Source organism: Zonotrichia leucophrys, chromosome Z (assembly GCF_028769735.1).
Source record: "Zonotrichia leucophrys gambelii isolate GWCS_2022_RI chromosome Z, RI_Zleu_2.0, whole genome shotgun sequence".
NCBI lineage: Eukaryota > Metazoa > Chordata > Aves > Passeriformes > Passerellidae > Zonotrichia > Zonotrichia leucophrys.
In genome coordinates, this window is record NC_088200.1 from 19,272,739 (window position 1) to 19,295,891 (window position 23,153).

Here is a 23,153-nt window from a genome sequence, read left to right on the forward strand (position 1 = left end):
TCTTGGCAGATACTAATTTTTAAAAGATAAGACTTACATGAAGAAAAATTGTAATTTTTTTTTTAATCTGAAGAACATTTTTTACCATCAATTAAGTATAATGATGGAAAATACATTTAAAACACAATTTAGTCTTGCAAACCTCCTTATAAATGCCAAACAGATGATAGAAAGGTGACATTTCAGATGCTTAGGAGCCTGACTACAGAAACTCTTCTTCCAGAACTCTGTTTTTTTGTACTGCAGATGTGACAGGTATCTCTCACCACACTCAAAGAGCTGTCACATGATTGTAGGTCAAAGATATGTCTCCACGAAGAAGACTATCAGTTGAACAGTTTCTTTGTAGAAATTCTTATGTGAGTTCATACAAGTTATGAAGAATGGGATAGTTCATGAGGTGTCCAGTGCTCTCAGGTGGTGAAAGGAGCTTCTGCCTGTCTTGTCTTCATCTTGCACTGTGTAAAAAACTGGTGTCAGGGCAGATGACTCAAATCTGAAGATCTTCACAAAGACAGACCTCATGGCATCAATGACTTTCTGTTTGAGACCATAAACACTTGGCAAGTGTGTTTCACTCTTTCCATTAGACAGTATGAAAAAACTGTCTTTATCTGGCAGTTTCTGCATGCAGGGGACTTTCCTCCCACTTTCTGTTGGTCTTTCTGATGCAAATGTTCTTCTCATTGTTTGACAATAGTGTCAGAATATCCTTGCTGAATTTGCTAGACTGCAGTCTTTGAGCAAGCAAGAAGCCAACTATCAGGTGAGCTTTTAAATGAAAATCTTTCTGCAATTTTGAACCCTTCTCTTCAAAAATTACTCAATCTATCCCCCCGCTAGGTCTGAGCCTAGATTGCATAGATTCATATCTCTCTCACCATTGAGTAGTAATGTTGAGCAGTGGCATTACACATTTGCACTTGCAGACCTCAAAGATCTTCTTGGATGTAGAGAAAGAGAATCAGAGAAGCAGCCAAAACCCAGGTCTTGTGTGTCTTGAGCATCAGGGCTTTCCAACTGAAGAGAACTTAGATGTCTTCATGTGCTGCATCCATGTCCGCAAGGAGTTGATGTCTTTATCAGGAATTGCAGTTTTCTTCGAGGTAGTCTATCTTTTCCTGTTCCCTGTGAGTGGAGAAGAATGTCTCTACTCATCAGGCTGATGGATTACTGTACTATTCTCTTCATTGCCTCCAAAAGTTCAAATAGGACAAAATTGCTGTTTTCAGCCCTGCTGTGCATAGGTTACCTTATTGCAGAGTGGAATTATTTTTTCCCTTACCTTCAGGGGAACAGTGCCTGAAGAAACAATGCTGTAAAATGTACTGTAAAATTCAGATCTTCTGTTTGCCAAAATGAAAGTCTGGTTCTGCATGGTTACCCACAGGCAGCCTCACACTCAGCAAGATCAATACATCTGCACGTCATTACCCACCAATGTGTGGAGCACAAATTCCTCCACTTCTGAATCCCAAAGGCAAAACAGGAAGATAAATTAACTCTTGTCATAACCCATCCTGGATGACACAAACACCATTCCCACTGGCTTGGTGGAGGTGACCACTATGCTCATGAGAGCAGCAGTTTGCCTCTTGTGCAAGAGCAGGGTGCTGAAATATCTGGGATGTATTATTTACAAAGTACTTTTTTACCATGTACTTTATTGACTGCATTAACCAGAAAAATTTTAAGCAGTTTTCCAGTTACTAGAGGCTGGACTATGAAGCTTTGAAAATTAACATCACAACTGCAAAGGGTCACTGACTGAAGAGAATATAAACTTCATGACAAAGAACTTGAATTCTGCATGCTCAAATATTCCCAGCACCTACAAGTTTTCCTGCTACTTAGTAGCAAATACAGCTGAAATACAGCTTCATTTGCCAGTGAGTCAGGCTTATAAAAATGGTGATTGTGAAGTGCAGTTGCTAACTGTATCAAGAGAGAAGGGATTTTATATGTAATGGAGATTCTTTTTAATGATAAATTATCTAGCTCCTGGCTATCATGTATGAGCTCTATTAACTGCCAATAAATTGTTCATTGTTAAATCTAGTTCACTCTTCTTAATTAGGCCAAGAGGGTTTTTTCTCTTTAAATCTTTTTCTTGCCTAAATTTGGAAATATATTTGAAATCCTAGTGATCCTAACAGCTGCACCAGACACTACTGTAGAGTCACTTAAGGGCCGATGTTATACCACAGAAGTCTGGAAAGATCTGATAACCTATGCATTATACAAATCAGGGTTTAAAACACACAGTAATAGATGTGCCTGGTTAGAGATCCAGCTAAATTCTGAGAACGCTCCTCTTACAACTTAAAAAAACCCAACAGCACACCCTAACCTTGTAGGGTCTAGAAAAGATGCCTGTGGTTACCTGATTATTTGAAAAGGATTCAAAGGTATGCTGTACAAAAAAAGAAGAAAAAAGGTCGGAAAATATTAAGCATATGAGCTAACTGCTGCTTAGGGAGCTCCTGGTGAACACTTTTTACCGGAACAAAATCTTAAGTATTTTAGAGAAAGAGAGAGAAATTATTAGAAAGGCTGATGTTACCTCTCTGTAAACTTCTTCATGGATCATTCCTAGAGATGAAATAGATTCCACCTAAAGTAAAATGCCAATGCAAAATTTTCATTAACTTTCAGTTGTCAATTCATCACTACAGAGAGTGACAACCTTAGTACTAGCTTAGTCCAGTATGTCTCCATGGTGTTTCATCAGCACAATGGTATTAATAGCCATTCAAAACAAGGATCAAAATAAGACATTTTCTATAAAAGATAATTCAGATTTGGAGGTGTTTGACCTCCATTACTGGAGATGTGTTTTTCCTTTCTACCTTCAGTCATACATGTGAAATAACAGGATTACTGAACCGGACTTTTATAAAATGCATTACCACCCACTTTGAATTGCTAACTGGCTCTCTAGCTACTGTTTAAGGTTTGAATTTAATCTGTCAGCACTTTTCATACTCCTGCAAGATGTGAATTTTTCCTTAGGGCAGATAGAATGCTGGACTTGAGTGGCAGGAGTTGTGACTGCAGGGAATCCCAGTTGTTAGAGCTGGAAGTTAAGTCAAACTCATGTGACTTTTCCCGTAGGATTCAGTGAGAAAATATTCCTGGCAGAGGCTAAAGGCAAGAAGAGCCCAGACGTGCTAGAGTTAAAATGTGTTTGTGTACACTGAAATACATCCTTCCTCTATCTGCTGAGCAATTAGGAGCAGTTTAGACAATTGTATTCCTGCCTCACACCCCTCCTGTTTAGCCTACTTTAGCACATTTCTGGGTGTTTCAAGGCATTGAACATGTATGGTCCAGAGTGAGAGATAGCAGTGGGAAAAGGTAAAAAAAAGGCTGTAGATATGAAATATTATTTAAAAGATCAGCTCTATGGTAACAAATTTCTGTAGCAGAACAAATGTTTATTTTGATCTGAAAAGGTTTTGTAAATTTCCAACAGCTACATCAAAGCACTCAATTTGAACTATTTGTTTTGATATAAGTATTTTATGTCAATTTTTACAAACCTACCTCTTTCAATAAAAAATATATTTTTGCAAAAGAAAGAATAATTTTTGCTCCTCAGTTTTAGGGGGCAATAAGGTGGGATGTATGACTTCAGGTGGATCAAAATAAGTATTTTCTCCAACAAGCTTCTTACTATAAAGTTTTATTTGCAGTGAAATATCTAAGTGTAGTTTTATCTGATCTGGTAGACACTTATAGAAAAGGATTCTTCAGATATTGTGCAATTATTTAAAACTATTTATATTTATCATACAGGTACAAGACATTTAGTGTCTTTGAGCAGTAGAGTAATGCATACTTCTTTTCACCTTCCTTGCTCTCTCCAGAGCTCTTTCACACTTCCTCCCAAAAAACCACATTCAAAACCTTGTTTTAAGTGCTCAGTTTAAATCAGATAGCAGCAGAAGTTGTCTTTTTCCTCTGTTCCCTGCAAAAGCCTGGTGCCCTCCAGCTCTTATTACTTCCCAGCACAGTGTTGTCTCAGTGGATTACAGCATTACAGCAGACTCAATAATCAATAACTGACCTTTTCACTTCAGAAATATTCTATGGAATATTCTGTGGATCTATTCAATGGAATACTAGGCATATTGGAAAAGTGCCTACAAATCAGAGAGGAACTGGCTTGGGAGACAAATGCAGATTGATTCACTTACCTCCACTTTCTCTTACCATCTGCACGGTATTTATGTTCCTAGTTTCTTAGTTTGCACAATGTATTTCAATGTAATAATCGAAATAGAACACTGGATGGTCAGTGATTGTTTAATTGACATTTAAGTTCGGAACTAAATATCAACACATATGTCCAGAGACTCAACAGGGAAAATCTATCTGTGAATCAGGTTATATGCATCCTAAATTTAATCAATGGATTTATTGTTTCTCCCACTGCCCTCCAAGGTTTTGATAAGGTTTAATGACTTGCATGCTGCCAACTAACACTATAATAAAGATAATTTTATATTTTTCTTCAGGCCTTTTATAGCAAAAAATGCTGGCTATAAAGCATGGACTCAAAAATTTTAATTTTGAGTTGCCATTGTTCTTCCTCTTTCAGGCAGTTCATACAGCTGAACGTTGGTTAAGGGGAAATTTCTGTGGGTCCAATGGAAACTTTTGCTAACTCAGGTTAAAAAAAAAACCAACCAAAATTGGTTTAGTGTGTTTTTGGACTCCGATCTTTTAGTGTGGTAAGCAACTTCAAGTCCTGTCCAATTCAATAAATCCTTAGGACATGTAGTTTTTCTCAGAATCTTTCAGATTTGTTCCTTGAATTGTAACATAATTGTGTTTATTTTGTTTCTATTTCCTTCCTTCCTGTAGCAATGGATTGATCTTCTAAAATATTTTTTATAATTTTCATAAACAATTAAAGTTCTGGTTTTCAATAATATGGTTGTGAGAGAAGGCTAAATTTTTAGATTTTCTTGTCATAAAATATGCTGTCAACCTTTCATCTTTTAATTTAAATATATCTAAGTTTTAGATATATCTAATTAAATGTATCTAAGGATTAATCTCGGGACCTCCATGAATAATTAGTGCACAATATTAACTGACAAAGAAATCAGACCGAAGCTATGCCTTACTGTAATTAAATACTGCTGCGTTAAATAGGTTCTGACCATTTCCCTCCCCCACACAAAGCATTTTTAACAAGAAGAAGAAACAGCCTGAGGAGCAGTCCAGGCGCTGTTCCTTCATGCTCTTCAGTCTGGAGAAGGGGACTACCTGTGAAATTCAACATCTTTAGCCTAAGAAATAATCTGCCATTCCATTCTGCTAATTCCCTGTTTGTGACTAGCATCTTTCTCTGAACAAGACACACTCAGCTCACTGAAATGGGAAAAAGAATGGAAAAGAGATCATTGAGCCTAAAAACGTATTTATATCTAGTAGCGTCTTCAAATTTGTTTGTGAAAGCTGAGACGAATCTGAGATAGTAGTGTTTGGCTTTTGACTTCCCAGCAGAGTCTGCAAGCCCACATCTCACTGTTTGAACTGGAGCATTCCTCAGGAAAATCTACTGATATTTCTTGTCAAATTGCAGTGACAGGATTCAGTGTATCTGAGGCTCTGGATTCACCCAGTGAATGTCAGTGCTTGAACAGACATTCAGAGAGAACAGACAGAGAGATGAAGAAGCCTATGAAGCCTATGAGTATTTATTTGGGAATCTTACAAGTCTACTTCATCACCTCTGCTAGTCGGGTAAAACATGGTATTGAAACACAGACCTACAGCACAAAAACTGCTCTCATCCAAAAAGCATGACTGTCATTTGGCCAAATCTGGAGGTGCTGGAGACATGCAGTTGGTCCTCTGTGAAGTCAAATTTTTGGAAAGGCATGCTTAGAAATAGAGAAGAATGAAAAGTTTTGTTCTAGCTCTTATGAAAAAAAACAAGGCACATAGTCAAGGTGGGGGGTGAGGGGAAAAAAAGCAATGTAAGAGTTATTTTTTCACACTAACTCTGCCTAGCCCTATATAATGTGTTGTCCATAAAATAATCTCAGCAAGTGTGGAAACTATTGGCAGGTCTGCACTATAGAGCTGCAAATCTAGGAGAACAGATTAACTGTTAACTCTGGTCAATCTGGAGGAGAAGGGAAAAAAGGAAATACAGTGGAAAATAAAAATATGGCTAGGCTAGCCTATAGAATTCCTGGGACCATCACTTCCCCTCCCCCAACACTCACCCTTTTCTCCTGAATGAACTGTGAAAAGACCTAGAGCTATTATAGAGCTACAAAGAAATAAGGATCTGGTACCAGATGGGACCTCTTGTCTTCATCTCTCCCCAGCCCAAACAATCTGCTGCAAAATTTAGAAGAGAAGGGTGGAGAATCTAATAGTGTCTCAGAGTCAGAAAAATGGCTCTGGCTCGAGCGCTGCCAGCCTGTTCTGGAGGAGGATTATTATTATTCTGTGTGCCAAAGGATATGGCTATTTTTCTCTCTCACTCACTTTTTGCAACAAACATTTGGCTACTATTAGCCAGCTGGCAAATGTAAATGAAACATCATGTATCACTTTAGTAGGGAGAGTGCCATCCACATTTTGCCAGTCGTGCAGTGGTCTGACTGCCAGTGCACAGCTCAGCATGTGCCTTGCATCTCTTCCTTCATCTGGAAGCATAGATGAGAGTGGCAGGGAAACTGTTGAGGCAGAGAGAAAGTTGCAAGATGTCATACAGGAGAATCAGGCCAAAATCCATGTAGTAAAAGATGGTGGACTGGCTGTATGCTCCTAAAAAATCATGCCACATTGCTTATTTTTCCAAACTTCCTTCTCTACAGTTACAGAGAATAAAAAGCAGAAATTGTATATGGGGAGGATGATGGTTATACCTGATGTGGAAATAGACCTTTGAGAGCTGGTATAAACAACTGTAGGTGGAAGCATTCTTTGATCTCAGTAACACCCATGCTGTTTCAGCCTGCAGTGCTGCTTAGGTGTAACAGGGAGAAGAATCTGGCGCCATGCTATTGTTATCCTCCTCCTTTTCTCCAGCTTGATGTTCTTACTGACTCTCTGCATTTCTGTTTTCAATTTCTGATTTTTTATTTTCTCCTTTTCACTGTCATGTTAAAGATTGATGAATTAATATTTTTCCGTCACATTAAATGTTTTCTTCTTTGTTACCAAATAATGTAATAATATCATACAATAGGAGACGTATTGGTTTCATTTTCAGGCAATATCTTAATGACCTGTGTTTAACTGTATGGTAGCCTGACAAGACAAGTATTTCAATCCTCATAATTGTGTCATAGCAGAGTTAACATTCAGAACTTGACTATTTCCTTTTTGAACAAACAATGCCATGTGGTATTAGAAACTCTTTCCCAAAGATTTTACAGCAAAACTAAGTAGCTATTTATTTTAAATATACCAGTTAAGCATTATTAATGTACAGTATATTTCTAAGGTAAGGATGATGGATAGTCACATACAGTGAAATGTTTTAAAACTGAAGTTGGAAAAGTGCATCTGGAAAATATAAGTGTTCAAAAAAAATAACCACATCTACAGACAGTACTATTTGTACATTTCAAAACAGTACTTAGAAATTGTTCTTTTATTGTTCTTTAAGGATTTTTTAGTCTGTTAGGATTTTTGTTGTTGTTATGGGGTTTTGTTTTTTGGTTTTTTTTCTGCTGTTTTTTGTTGTGTTTTTTAACAAGGTAGTAGCCAATGCAATCTTCTCAAAAGTTTTTTAAGGCTAGAATGTATGTAGTCGTGAAAGAACTCATTCCAAATGATGGAGGACAGGGGCTTGGTAGAAAACAAGAATTTATGTTGAGCAAAAATGTCAGTGTTTCCGGGGGTGGGTTTTTCCCCATGTTTTTATGAAAGCAAACCATTGTCAATGAGAGAGAAAGAGAATGAATTGAAATACTCAGATCCAGAATGGTTCAATAAACTCTAGAAACCACCATAATGATATTTTCCAGAGTTAGTTTGTTTTTGTTAGTTTCAAATTTGACAGATAAATCGTGTTATTTATTATTTCTCTGACACTAGTGGGGGAAATGGTCTACTTTCCTTGATTTTCAGCATAGAGACTACAGAAATAATAAAAATCACCAAAAGGATATTGCCTGGCCTGCTAATGGTGGTATTATACTATTCCAGGTGCAGTGGGAGCTTTTGGGATAGATTCTATCTTATCATGGAGAAATTCTGCCTTTACTTTTAGATTCTGTCTTTACTTTTGAGGGAAGTGTCTTGTTTTGCTTCTAATAATCCAGGAGGAAGCCAGAGTGTGAGCTGTTTGCCAAGAATCACAGTGATTCTCTTCCAAGCTAGGATAATCTCCAGGTCCCCAGAATCTTGACTAATTGCAATTGTGAAAATGGATAGCTATTTTTGTTTTTCTTCTCAGAAAAGGATTAATCAAAAAACTGCTGACCATTTGCAGAGGAGATTTATCTCTTAAAAGCAACTAGTAATCAATCTTCTTGACAAATTAGGTGGGTTATTGAAAACATCAGTTGGTATAATTTATTGTACTAATATTTGGATCAGAACCCATACAGTGCTCCCCTTCATTTTCACTGGCTTTTGGGGCTGGGTGAAAATAAAGGGGTGCATTTCTGCTGAATTTAATAAGCTTTGGATCATGATGCAAAAAGCCTCAGAAATAACAGACAGTGGAAGTCCAATAAAATAAAAGAATTCACTTAGCTGGGTGCCCATTTAACCTGATATATTTATACTGAGCAATTTGACAGCAGTGAAGTATGTGCAGCTGAGCCATACACTGTCATTTCTCACTGAGAATTCTCAGGGACTTTGTGAGATGGCGTTAATAAGTGCATTTCAGTTTCAAAGGCATCACCTCCATTATTCTTTTGGATTGCAGCAGATACAGCAAATAGATTCTTGTTTGTAGTGGAAAGGGCTTGATTCAATAAATTGTTAATGGAAAGGTATCTTATTTGTAGAAAGACCCTTTGTGACTTCTCAAAGTCCAGTAACCACATTTCAAGAAAGAATATAAAGTTTTGAACTCAGTGAATATCTTCCAAGGGACTCATCTGTAATTTTCACATTAAAGATGTGAAAATTTGTTATTTTTAAAATATGTATTTAAATATTTTCTGATGTTCTCTTGTACTAAATTTCATATCAGTTAACAAAGGAAAATTGGTCCAAAGCCTTCACTCTGTATTTTATTTTCCAGTAGTATTTAAAGTTCCGAGCAGGCAAGAGATTTTTTCTAGCTGAAAAAATCATGGTCAAAACATTTTACACTTGCAAAAAGTGATCTTCCCATGAGCATAATCCATTAGCTATCAACTGTGACAGCAGGAGCCAAAAATTATCAAGCCATCTATCACTCAGAATTGTTTCCAATGACAAGGAACAACCAGTAAGATGTAACTTTCAAGGAACATTGGGTCTTTTGTTTGTTAAACAGTTTAAATTTCAGGAAAATCACATTATCCATTTTAGTGTAAATAAGTATACATGATACATGAAGTCTCTTGTCTGAAATACTAGTGGTCCACTGGAATTAGCAGCCTGGCACATCTGAGATACACCCGGCACTCTCTACTTAATTTCCTTCCTTCTTATCCAGTCAATTTTTATGTAACTTTATTAAAAATGCTTTGTTATTATAAACTTCTAAGTTAAAAATGCTTCCTGAGTTTAGAGCAAAGAAGCAGCCACTTTGGCAGTAAGTGGATATTGAGTTTGGGCTGATTTGACTGTTGCAGTGCCTATGCTTCAAATCAGCTCTGTGACAAACTGAATCTTCCCTATTGAGATACACTAGAACCATTTCATTAGAGCTTAACCTTGTCAGGAAAAAGAGTGGAGGAAATATCCAGTCTCTGAGGCTAGAATTGCAGACAGTAGGAATCACCCTGTAGAAAAAAAGCCTGAAGGTTCTCACCCCCCAAACTCTTACATTATTTCATACCTTTTGAAATGAGTAGCTGGATTAATACAATATTTGCCTTGTTTGAAATTTTTATGCTTTCACAAAACATTTGTCATTATTCTTTCTATGTGGTACTATAGTAGTCATTGTTAAAAACCATTTTAAATGTTGTTAAATAATGAACTAAAATAGATCAGCCCAAAAATCTCATTTTCTTTTAGTTTTGAATGAACATCTAATTTTCAAAATAATTTTTTTAAAAACTTAGATACCTAAAAAAACCTCCAAACCCACCAAAACCCAGAAAAACCAACCAACCAACCATAAAAATCCAAGAGAATCGCGGCTTCCCCTCCCCGCCCTCCAGTCCTGTATGCTTTCCTTTCACTGCTGCTTCTATGTGGGGCATTGAAGACACTCAAAGCCACAGCAGGTGGTAAGGGTTCAGGAAGGTGCAGAAGAGTTCTGTTAAAGTTGCAGTTGAAGAACCTTACCTCTCTTCATAGTCTGAGTGGAGAGGAAAGATCTTTTGGCATCCTGTATTAGAGGAGGGATATGAAGATTGTGGAAGAATGTCCTGAGCATGTTAGAGAAACAGGGAGGCAAAGCAGTGACATGAAAGGGAATGGATTTATTTCCTAAAAAGAGAGAAATGTTTCTCTCTTTATCACTTTTTCTCTCTGTAGAAGAATCCCCCAAATTCCACACCAGATTCAACCAAGGGCTCAGTAGTCGCAAAAAACTAAAATGACGTTACACATCTCATATTTTTGGGAGCTGAGCTCAAGATATTTGTTCTCTTAGGCAAGGAATTGCTCACCTTTGCCTCAAGTTGGGCACCTGAAAACTGGAGACCTCCAGCTGATTAGTAAGTGTAGCAGACAGCAAACATCAGGTAGAGGTACTGCACCAAAGAGCACGTTTTCAGATTTTCACCTAAGCAGGGTATATTTCACTCAATCTGAAAGTGTTTTAATTGCCCTGTCAGTGACTTAGTTGAATACCAGAATGTATATGGATGGTAACATAAAAGAGAATAACAATGAGGTAGGGACTCGACATAACACACCAAGATTGCATTTCTCATTAATGTTAAGCAGAGAGACAAATTTGTCTTGCTGGAAAAAAAGGTGGTGGGTACTAGAGAAAATATTTCTATATTTGAATATTTCTGGTGAATAGAATGATTGACAATTATGAGAGAAGTAAAAATAGATATTGCCTTATGTTTCAGATTTTTGCTTGGGTTACATAGCTCAGAGTTCAAATAGATGGTATTTGAGAACCAAACCTGTGTTTGGTTTTCACCCTTGGAAAGTGAAGAAGAAGATTCCAATGACATACAGACAATGTAATCTAGTAGTAGGAACCCTGGAATTCATAGGGTGAAGGCCTAAATCTTTGTCTACTTTTATTAATGCTATGAAAAGTCTCTTATAGCCTAAATACTAAAGATCTTCAACAACTATTTCATTTTTATTCTAATATATTTACAAAAATATGTTAAAAACCCAATAAAAAAATAAAAACATGTCTATATATAAAAAAGCCCATCCAATATTTTAATGCTAGTCCCACAGTGTCCATGATATGTCATATCAGATTCTGATATAAAAGTACTGAGTATTTGATGCACTGAGATATCTTCTCTTTGCAAACAGAAACAGTTAAACAAAGTTTGACTTTGTTAATTTTAGCTCCATTGGAAACACAAAGAGGAAAGCCAAACCAAAACATCAAACAAAACATCCCCAAAACAATGTTCCTCAGGTTGAAACGGAACTGACTGGCAAAATACAATTCATTAACTGGTAGCAATTAAAAGCTGTGATCAGAGCAAGGGCCTAAAATCTCAAATGAATTTTGAATCTCTGTGAACCAGAGATCATTAGGAAATGGATTATCTGTCTGACTACCTTTACTACAGACAGATATAAGTTCAGTGAAAAGGTAAGATTTAGCTCAAAAAGCTGTCCATGTGGTTTTGCTGTTTGCCTTCATTCTTTGTACAGAGAGACATTGACTGTTTTGAACTGTGGCATTAAAAACTTTAGCTGATGAAAGCCTTGCAGTCAAGAATTTTTGTACAGAGAGGTATATTAGCTTTCTGCAAAAATTAAAAGAAGGAAATTATCACTAGATTTTTTAGCGTGTTTAATACAAATTCAGAAAAAAATATTATCATTGTAAAGTCCACTTAACTACTAGCTCTCTGTCGACTGTCACGGTAAGTGTTCACTTTCTTTTTCAGAGCTTAATTCCTCATCCAGTCCTTCGATCCTAAAGTGGAAAAATTGAGCTCTTTTGTAAGTTGCAACCAGATCCCAAGATTCACTGAAAATCCCCTTCCTTCACTATTTTGGAGAATCCAATTTGTTCTCTGGTAGCTGAACTGTACCTCCTATATTTTATGATTGCCTTGTTTGAAGATACATACCTACGTAGTTATGGTGCTGAAGAGGCTTTCTGCTTTGGAACTGTTTAAATTTTTGTGGACTGAGAGATGATCTGCGAGGACTTGAAAGACCCAGCACAGTCTGAGTGCCCACCCCATTGTCTTGACAAGTGCTGTGGACATGGTAGTATACATCTTGTATTTGACACAAACTCCTTTCATGGACATTAAAGTGAGGAGAATTAATTTCAACCTCCTCTGCTGCACTGAAGAAGTTAATTTCATTAATTGAAATATTACAGCTGTGGATCTGAAGAGAGAGCAGCCGTCAAACAAGAGGAATGCATTTAAAATACCAGAGATGATTTAAGACAAAAAGCAGCTGTTTGTCATACAGATCAGCTTTATCTTACTGTAGGTGAATGATATCATAATTTGTTTTTAAAAATGTGAGTGAACCTTTTCCACAGGATGAAGCAGTCTAATGCTATGCACATTTTTTAGGGTGGACCTTGTGAATTCTTAGCTAAGAAACAAAGTTTTATTCATCTCTCACAAATACCAATTATTGCATACATTACAGTCATAATATTTGTTACTTTCAGCATAGCTTGATGATAGTTTACACTTCTGTGGTTTAGCCTCTCAAAGGTTAACTCATATGGTCAGAGTAGATGGTATTTAGTTCAGAAAGTGTGATTGTGGTCCAAATTATCAGGCAGAAGGTGTCTTAGTTGTTTAATCAAGGTAGATATACACTTCATCTTTACTTTTTGTGCAAAAGCTAGGTTTCTTAATCTCCATGCTCCTTCATTTCCGTGTATTGGTGAAAGAAGAATAATTGGAATGTCGTCCCTTAGTGTGTTAGTCAGAGTGATCAAAATCAGAGGATGTATTAGAAAATCATCTTTCCAAATATTGCTGCTTTGAATAAAATGCTATTAAAAAAATTGGTAGGACTTTTGACAAGTATACCAGCAGTCATATAAAAATTTACAATAGTTTATGAAAACCAATTGTAAGGTTTACATGATGGAGCTGGATACACTGTGAACTGAATGGATATGTATGATGGAATGGAAACATGATGGTACTCTTAAGCCATCTCTCATCACAAGATCATGTGGCTTGGCAAAAGTGTGAGATCTCACATCGCATCTAGTCAGTGCTGACGAGTGTAGGTAACTTTCTGAGGGCTGGATCTATCTGGTTAGAATGGAGGGATGAGATGCCTAAGAAATACTTTTCATAGTCATACCACCCAGCACCAGTTATCATGTTCTGTTAGTTCTTAAAATTATTTCTATCTTTCATTATTTGCAGTGAGAAAAATACAGGTATAAAGGATTATGTTAGATTTTCAGTGAGGGAGAGTGTGTATTTTAAGCCAATAGATTCAAAAGACAAGTGTGTTTTACTGATTTTTGTATTCTTATTTCCTATGAATGCAATATATGTTGACCATATGTGCTTTTGGTTTTACCTGCATATCTTCTCATCCATATATCAGCACTTTCAACACAGGATATAGCATGACTGGCAGACAATCTGGAACCAATCTGTTTATCTTTAAAACATTGCTGAAAAGTTTTAGAAGTTGCAAGGTCCTGAACTGGAAAGAAAACCTTGGAAGTAACAACAAAGAATTGGAAAGACAGACTGTAACTTCAGAGTCTTCTATCATGATCTTGTTGAGCAAAAATCATATATGCCATCTCTCAGAAAACCATTTCAGTGGAATAGTCCTCTGCATTTATTAATGCAACCAGGAATCAACCACATAGTTTTTAATTATCATTGTAATTTTCAGGAAGGGAAGGATGGTCGCTTTATAGACATCGTATGCAGCTCAGAAGGGGCTCCAAACACAGCTGCATTTGTTTATATTATACTGCTATTTTTTTAAGAGAGTACAACTAAGATACAGTATGTACTTGAAGACCTTGTCCTAGGTCTTTTTTTTTTTCTAGCATAGCTAGAAAAATTTTATCAAAAGCCATGAATTCAATGTATTGAAATTTTGTTCTCTGATGCTTTTTTCAGCATTAGAAATCACAGGCTGTAGATGGTTTCCAAATAATCACTCTAGGAGAAATCTCCCACATGTATATTAATAAGAATAATATAAACATTCCAAAATAGATAAAAGCTCATTGAGGGACAAATATAGAGCAAATCCTCTGTGGTTTTTTGTTTTGCATTACAGTCATATCTGACATTCAACTCCAATATTTTGAATTCCTTTGTCTCTGATACTCAAGGATCACACAAATGCTTTACTAATATCAGTGGACAAAATCTCAAAATGTTTCTGAAACTAGGACTTATATGTGCCTGTCATTTCTTATTGCAATTCATAACTTTCTTATATTCATATTATCCTCCTATCCTATCCAGAACTGAAAAATTCTGCCTGGAAATGTATGTGGTTTTTATCTTTTACATATTTAATTGTTGACCAGGAGGCAAAATCTTGCTGCCTTTCAACAACCACAGCAAGATTAAGGAGTAGCATCAGCAGCAGCATTCCTATCAGCATTGGCATTGCATTATGCAAAGAGGACATGGAATCATAGAACATCTCAAGTTGGAAGGAACCCATAATGATCACTGAGTCAATGCCAGATTATATTTACATTACTAAGATATTATGCTCTGATTTGGCAGCTGCGTAGTGCTTATTGATTTCTAGAGGAAAGCCAATATAGCTGAGGGCTGAATTAGGTGATAGGCACCCAAATTGATGAAATAACTGCTTTCCAGCTCATAGATACTACACTTTTTAGATGCTGAACACAAAAAAATTTAAGAAGCACAGCCTTTAGTACCTACTTTGAACACTTTCCAAATAATATCTATAGAAATTTTGTTTTCTCCTATTTACAAATATTTATTCCTTTCCTACTACAATTTACAAAGATTGATAAGCTTATTAAAAAATACATTGCCAAAGAGTAAAAACAAAGAAAGATGTTGTAAGATGTGCATTGCCCTGTTTTTTCATTGAGGCATGGTGATCATTTTATTGATGAAGAGAATAAGTAAAGGTTTCAGATTTGGTTTATGTTTCCTTATCATTATTCAGAGTATATTAAAGGACTTGCATAGTCTACCTTGGTGGCAACTGAAAATGGACTCAGGGAAGGTTTCCAGGATGACTGCCATGAATATTTAAAGTTCTCTGAGTTCACAGTAAGTTTAGTACGCAAGGTCCAATATCCAAGGTCTTGCTGTGGCTAACAAAGTGCCGGCATCATTTCTGTCTAGATCCCCTGGCTGTCTCTTTGGTATTCGCCCTAAACCTGTGGCTCAGTCCTGTGAAGTGCTGACTATTTTCTTCTCCCCTAGAAGTTGAAAGAAAATTGTTTGAAGTGCCCATCAGCTCTGAGGATTAAGCCCACAAAAAGTGCTATTTTTTGGAGACTGAATTGTTGAAAGTCCTGCTTTTGTACCGTGAGTTCATTACTATATAAATTCACATTTACCCACAATTCCTGCTGAAACATATTTTGAACAACAAGTCTCCACATTTTATTTGTTCATTCTGGTACTAGCTTAGAGATACTTTGTTTTTGTTTAGGTTTTGGTCATTACCATGGGGCATGGCCTTACTTTCACTGGATAGGAAAGTGAAGATGATACAAGGACACCATGCATTAAAAATCAATTGAATCAGTTAAGACTCTGCTTCTTAAGAATCTATCCCTAAACAAGTGCACTGAAATTTTAAAAATCTATATATTTTTTTATTTTACATTGAGATTCCTAATCTTTAATTTTCTTTCACTGTTATTAGTATAGGTTGTAGGTTATTTCCTGACCACTAGCAATAGTGATCACTGCATCTCCTGCTTCAGCAGGGAATCTAAATACAAGCCTTTCTCTGAGTGCAGGGTAATTCCTATTTTTAAAAGGTGAAATCCCTTCCTGAATGCTGGCCCAAAACTATCTGGACAGTGGGAATAATTTTTCATTTATTTATCCAGTCTCCCTTGAAGGACAAGGAGGATAATGTTATTTATTAAAAAAAAAATTAATAGTATAAGAAGCCAAATTTTTTTTTCTTCTAAAATTAAACTTACAAAAACTTCCATGAAAGGGTGTAATACCTACAGTGTTTGCCCAAGAGAAATTTCAAATTACTTAGGTAAACATGGAAGGTAGACTGGGTTAAGACATATCCAGGTTAGGTTAACTATTGAGGTGTTTTAAAAGAATATTTATGGAGTTAAATATATTTATGCATACACACACATGCATATTGGTACCTGAAGATTATATATTCATATATAATACTACCTCAGAGCTATAGCAGCTCTTTGGTGAAAAATTTGGCAGTGGATTAATCCAATTTAAAAATCTAATTGAGCATATCAAAAGAACCACAACAATAAAACCAAAATCCAAAAAAAATCCCAACACCCCCTCATGAACTTGATGGAATCTCAACATTATCAATTAATTCATTTGGATAATGCCAATTTAAAAATAAATTGGTGTTATTTAAGCAGTTGCTTCCTTTGTAATGAGTTTATTATGTAAACATTGCCTTAAAATCCAGAGGACACATAAATACCTGGCAAAATCTTACTTGCCATATACTTTCTTGGATGATAAATTTTAAGAAAAGAAACTTGAAAAAAAATTACTGAATTATTTCCATGTAGAAGAAACTAAAGTAATTTTAAAAAGTGAAATTAATCCTTCAGATGATCTTTACAATTTTCTTATGGACACTGAAAACAAATAAAAATATAATATGTTATTATTTATCCATCCTGTTTAAATACCTGTACTGGCAGACAAACCTCAGCGAGTATTTCAGGAAGATGTTTTAATTTCTGAACTGTAAAACAGAATGATTAAAGAAAATTGAAGAAATACTAAATATATATTCTGACACATGCCATAGATGGGAAAACTTCTGAAGGAGTGTTAAAATAAAATTCAAATAAAGATATATAAAAAAGGTACATATAGTACAGAAAAATAGATAGGTATTAAGCTACCATTGGTTACAGCCAAAAAATGTCTTCAGTTTTGAAATTCCTCAGTATTTGTTGGCAGTTCTATTAAATGAAGGTGCTACTGACAACAGTTTTAACTTAAAATGAGTAAATTAAAATGTAGAGAAAACAATGCCATTGCCACTTCAGACAGATGTGTATATGAATGCAGCTGGAGAGACAAGTGAGAAAGCAGATATTACATTTTTGGTGTTTAGAAGCAGAGAGCTGCTAGTAGTTTTTAATTATGATTTGTTGTTTCTTCTATCCCAGTAAGATTTTTATTTCATGTCTAGGCTTCCTGTTTCCACCTAAGCTTCCTCTGGGACCACAGACTGCTGAGTCCACATCTAGAGACATAAATGCAATAATTTAAATAAAGTTAATTTGGAAAAAAAAAATCATCTTGGTTGGAGCATGCCATAGCAGATAAAAAGCCACAGTGCAGCTGCCTGGTTGAAAACCCTCTAGCTGAGCACTGATAAAATTTATCACAGGGACACACATGGAAATGAGCAGCTTTGCAAGCAGCCTGTGGTGAAACGTGTAACAGCTAAATATATAAAGGGATGATAGAGCTTGACAATGAAATCGTGGCAAAAAGGGCTAAAAACATGTTAGGAAAGGTTTCTCATGTGTCTTGGGTTTATTTTTTGAGATATTTTGTACACAGAGCCAGAGCAGAGAGTGGGGTGCCACGTACTTGAACCCACCTAAAGAGCTTGCCTTCCCACTGTTCTTGCAACACACCTTGAGCTGGAGTGGAAATGGAAGAGCGAGGCTGGTACTAGCACTCAAAACAATGTGATGCTGTCACTTAACTTTTCAGCTTTTTCTTCCTGCTATAGTGATTTATTTCTAAAATGGTTTGGAAGTTAAAAAGGAGGGAGGTATTTTAGAGTACATCTGACCCAAGTCAGAATGTCACCAAAACCCCTGACCCTGTAAGGTCATCTGGTGTTTTGATAAATTCAGAAAAGATCTATAATAAGCAAAATGCAATGTAACTTTGTTCATTAAAGAAATATATATGTGCAAGGTTTCTCTTTCTATTTGCAGTCACTCTTGTGCTACTTGTGGTTTGAGAGGGTAGAATTGACATGCAGATACCTGCGTCTATGTGGGTATTTTTAGCTCAATTGTCCAAGAGTTTGGCAGCTAAAAAAAAAAAAAAAAAGAGTAAAAAAAATCCCTTAAATCAAAGTGAAACATCCTTTCTTTTAAAGAAAATCTGGATTCAAGGAGCTGTTGAGAACAATGAAGAGCTGGAAGGTTAAGCAATAGCATAAGGGTTTGTGAGAATTCAGGCATGGAATAGGGGTAACTGGTGACTAACACAGACTTTGCTCATATGTATCTGACACTCCTGAAAAGACTTTAGCAGATGCTAATTCACTACTTCACTCTGTGAAGGACACGTTCTGCTTTCTCCTTTGCTGACATTTACAAGCAACATAAATTAAAATGGTAGTATTTTACACCTGTGTTGCACATGTGTGAATGGCTGTAGGAAGAATACCACAGCTGCAAATCAGGTCCAGAGAGTTTAAATGAGAAGAAGCAGAAGGTTCATAAAAGAGTATAAGCTAAGGCCTCTTGCCAATGTAGAAAAAGAAAAGAGAGAGAATGAGACGAAAAGGTCAAAGGAAGTATGTGAGAAAGAAAAAGAGAGAGGAAAAAAATGGCTGAGAACAAAAAGGACAGGAAAGAAGTTGTTGTTGTTGTTGTTTTGTAATGAAACCATCCACAAGCAAAAAGCAGAGACTAGTAAAAAGGAAAATGGACAAGAACATGGGAAATATACAAGGATATTCTTCTTTCCTGACAAGCAAATCCTAAGGCCCACACCAACCCATGCTGTAACAAAGGCTACAAGGGATTGAAAACAAAGGAAATAAATTCAAACCACACTTTTCAGGTAGGTTATTGGAGGGAATTTTTATGAAGAGATCAGAAAAAATGACTTCCAGAGTAAAAAAAAATCACACTGAGACCAAATCTAAGATTTTGCTCCATGATAATCCTGCATGCACCAAATGTATTTTTGAAATCCTTGTCCTTTTGGTGCCGTTTCATGACGGTCTATCCCTTCTTGCATTATATGAGGTTTTTGTTTAGCATCCTCCAAGTTGGTAAGGGGGACTTAGACTCTGTCTCAAATAACCAGAGAGGCATAAGAGTGGAAGCTCTGATTAACATTGTGGGACAGGCCTGTCATAATTAGCAGCGGGGGAACTGCTGCTGGCATGCCTGTTCTGCATGGCATGCTGTCCTTTCTCTCCAGTGCAGTTCCCATCTTACTTCTAATGTGCAAAAGAGAGATTATTCACCAGGGTGGTAGACACATTTCTGTTCTCAAGAACATTATGACATCATTAATCTTCTGTTCAGTCGGCAAGATTGTTGTTGGGAATTTAGCTGACTAGAGACTGGAAAAGTACAAGACCGTGGCTAATTCCAAATCCTGCACCTGCAAGATAGCGTGTCCTTGGGCCTAGCTGAGTATGATAAAGAAATGGACAGCGAGACGTGAGAAGTAGAGAACGTAGGCCCAAAGGAATGAGGAAGAGTTGATGGTATAGTTTAACCAATAGATTGTTTGGCTTACAGAATATTCATAAACTTATTATTTGCTGTATAAGTGTTTGATGCTTTCTTTAATAAACTGGACCTGTGATGAACCATCTGGTGTCCTGGTCCTCTTCCTTTGACAGGTTATGTGGATGCAAGTATTTTGCAAGGCTTTAAATAAAGTTTAAAGAGAGAAATGAGATAGAGAAGATGCTTTACTGGGGTTACCATTGCTATAACACTGGCAATGTTAACGCTGCAGTAGTTTACTGGTAAAAATACTTTAAAAATCCCTCTCAAAAGGTGTAAGTCAAGATAGAACTATATCAACACACCATGTTTCCCTTCCCCGCTCATGTAAAATACCTTTTTTTAGCTATGCAAAGTTAAGCAAGCAAGCTTTAAAATGGGATTATTTCAGTATTAATTAATAATTATTTCTTGCTCTGGGGAATTAAAACAGATATTTAAAAAGAGGAAGAAAGTGTTTATGACTTCATGTCATCAAAAAAATGCTGTGTGCCTGATTTGCTCTGTGATCAGGAGTAGTAGAAATAACTTAAATAAAATTAGGTAGTCAAATTGGTATGATAACATCAAAAAAACTATGTGATGCATGTTTCATATGGTTCTACCATTTATCAGAAAGATATCTGCATGTCTTACTCAAAGCATTAATACTGATTTGAGAGCTGGAGCATAGCTTTTGTTTCTTTTGTTTGTCCCAATAATCAGTTGCTTTTACACGATCTGCTCTTATTATTACTTTACCCAGATGAGGCGGAATTTTATAGTTTTCAAAGGTCCCACAGTGATAGCTGATTTTATTTCAATGCTAGAGACTTTTAATAAATTAATTAAACTAGGAACTTTTTTCCTCCCGTATTTTTTCAGGGTCACGTTTTTGTCCTACCTTGAGTAGGTGTAGAAAAGAGGACAAAGGTTTGAATAATAGGATCACTTTGGCATGCAATCATCAAGGAAATTTTAAATAAAGCACCCTTAAGTAATTGAAGGGAGTACTGTATCAAGTGGGACTCAGAAAATAAAAAGAAATTATCATTTCCCTGTTGGTTTTTAACTCAATTAAAGCTGAATTGAGTTTAGACTTTAACGGCAATTCCAAACTATCCGGAAATTTAATACATTTAAAAGAGGCAAATAAAACTGGAAAATGGGAAGGAGTTTGCTTGAGGAAGAAAATCAATATGTTGCCTTTACTTCCCTTAGCAGATCTTGTAAACTTGTAATCTTCTCATAAATTTCTTGGAGCTTGTATGGTTCCTAGGGGGCAGTTTCAGCCTTGTCTGCTCAGTGAAACATAACTGGATACAACCTGATTCGTGTCTGTGTATATATTTTGTCCCAGTATATGCTTTGGCCTATGCCTCCTGAACCTCAGGTTTGTGATGATGGGAGGGCTGAGGGCTCAATCCCCAATTCACTAAGTTACTGGATTTATTGCTGGAAAAGTACTCCCTGGACCAATATATATGGTTAGGTCATGCAGCCACCTTAGGAGATGGGAAGAATGTCTGTCTGGAAAATAGTTGAATTTTCAGACTCTTCCACTCCTACTGAAAGGGTTCGCAGAATCTCCCAATGGCTGAGAATACTCCTCTGATTACAAGCACATACTTACTCATTGCAGTTTATATACATTTGCTCTTGTGCCAACAATGTCCTTCTCTAGCAGTTGTTCATTACTGCTTATGTATTTATAGAGTGCAGTCACACCCCTCCTCAAGTTTTGCAGACTAAAAGAAGCCAGAGCCCTTTCACTCCCTCTCAGGAGCCAGGCCCCTGGTTTCAGTCGGCCCTAACAGGCTGCCTCTATCCGTGTGCCAGCCCTGGTGAACATTGCAGCTGGCTGGTCACAGCATGAAGGCTATTTCAAATGTATTTTCATGGGTGCTTCAATGCTGGAGAGCATAGTTTTGATTTTTTACAGGAATAACTCACCTACCAGTTTTTTGGGGTTTTTTGGTTTTGCTTTTGTTTTTGTTTTGTTTTGTTTTTTTAAGCAGTCTTTCTCCTTTCCATTACTTCCAACAGAAAAATTCCAGCTGACAGCAGAAATTCCTCTTTTAGCCTCCAAGTTGATGCTGTTGCACTTTGCACTGTTAAATTCAGTCCTTTATGTTCACTCTTCAAGCTCACCCCATTTTTTTCACTGAATAATGCATCACAAAACTGCTGGTGTACTGCACTACTTACTGTTAAAACAAGCAGACTGACCTATGTGTTTTTCTCACCACAGGTTACAAGCTGAACCTCATCTGCTTGTCTAATACCTCTGCAGCCTGGTAATATTCTGCTTTGGACCATGCTCCATGAGCAGAATAATTCTGGGAAATGTACTACATTGTTTTCTCTGAGGACACCCTTTTCATTTGCAGTTTTTGTTAGTTTGAGATCCAAAGATATTAGAGTGAGGGAGTGACTAGCAAATGAAGGACAATCATTTTCAGGTGTGAAGTCATGCTGAGGATTTTTTTTTTTGAAGCCTCCTACTTTCCTACATGGATGTCAGTATCATGAAATCCAGACATTGCTGGCTTCTGTTCAATACAGCCCTTGTCCCAAATGGAAGTCAGGCTGAAAAGAGAGTGGAACAGAACTCTGGCAACTAAAAACAGTCTCAGGGGATCATCCAGCAGCAGCATCAAGTTCACATATTAGCAGGGGTCATGTTTATTTCCTCAAAATTAACAGCACTCCACCTTTCTTACACATGTGCAGAGGGGGATGTCTTTGCCTGGATGAAGTCATGGATGCTTTGATCCTAAAGCAGCTGAGGCAACTTGTTTCACCGCAGAACCTGAAGATCAGAAAAATTCTTCTTGCTCCTTCTTCAGATCCTGGAGTGAATTTAAAAAATGCTTGAAGATAGGTTGAGTTTTAAGATTCTTCTCATGGTCTCACTATGATGGCAAATTAAGGTCATTTGACTAACTTAGAACTGTATTTATGTTATACTGCTAGGATTTCTTTTTGGAATAACCACAAGACTGAATTTACTACATCTATAATTTCTGGCTTGAGGGTAACTATCACAACACTCCTCTTCCTTTTGAATCACTATATGTGTTTTATGTTTCAATCAATTTTAATATCATTTCCTTGGCCTCTCTAACTGAAACACCACATTACGAGCATAGGTCTATCTGCACAGATTTTTAGCGGAGAGCGTTTGACAAATAGGAGGGCTTGAACAAATTTCAATAACTTATTGTTGTGA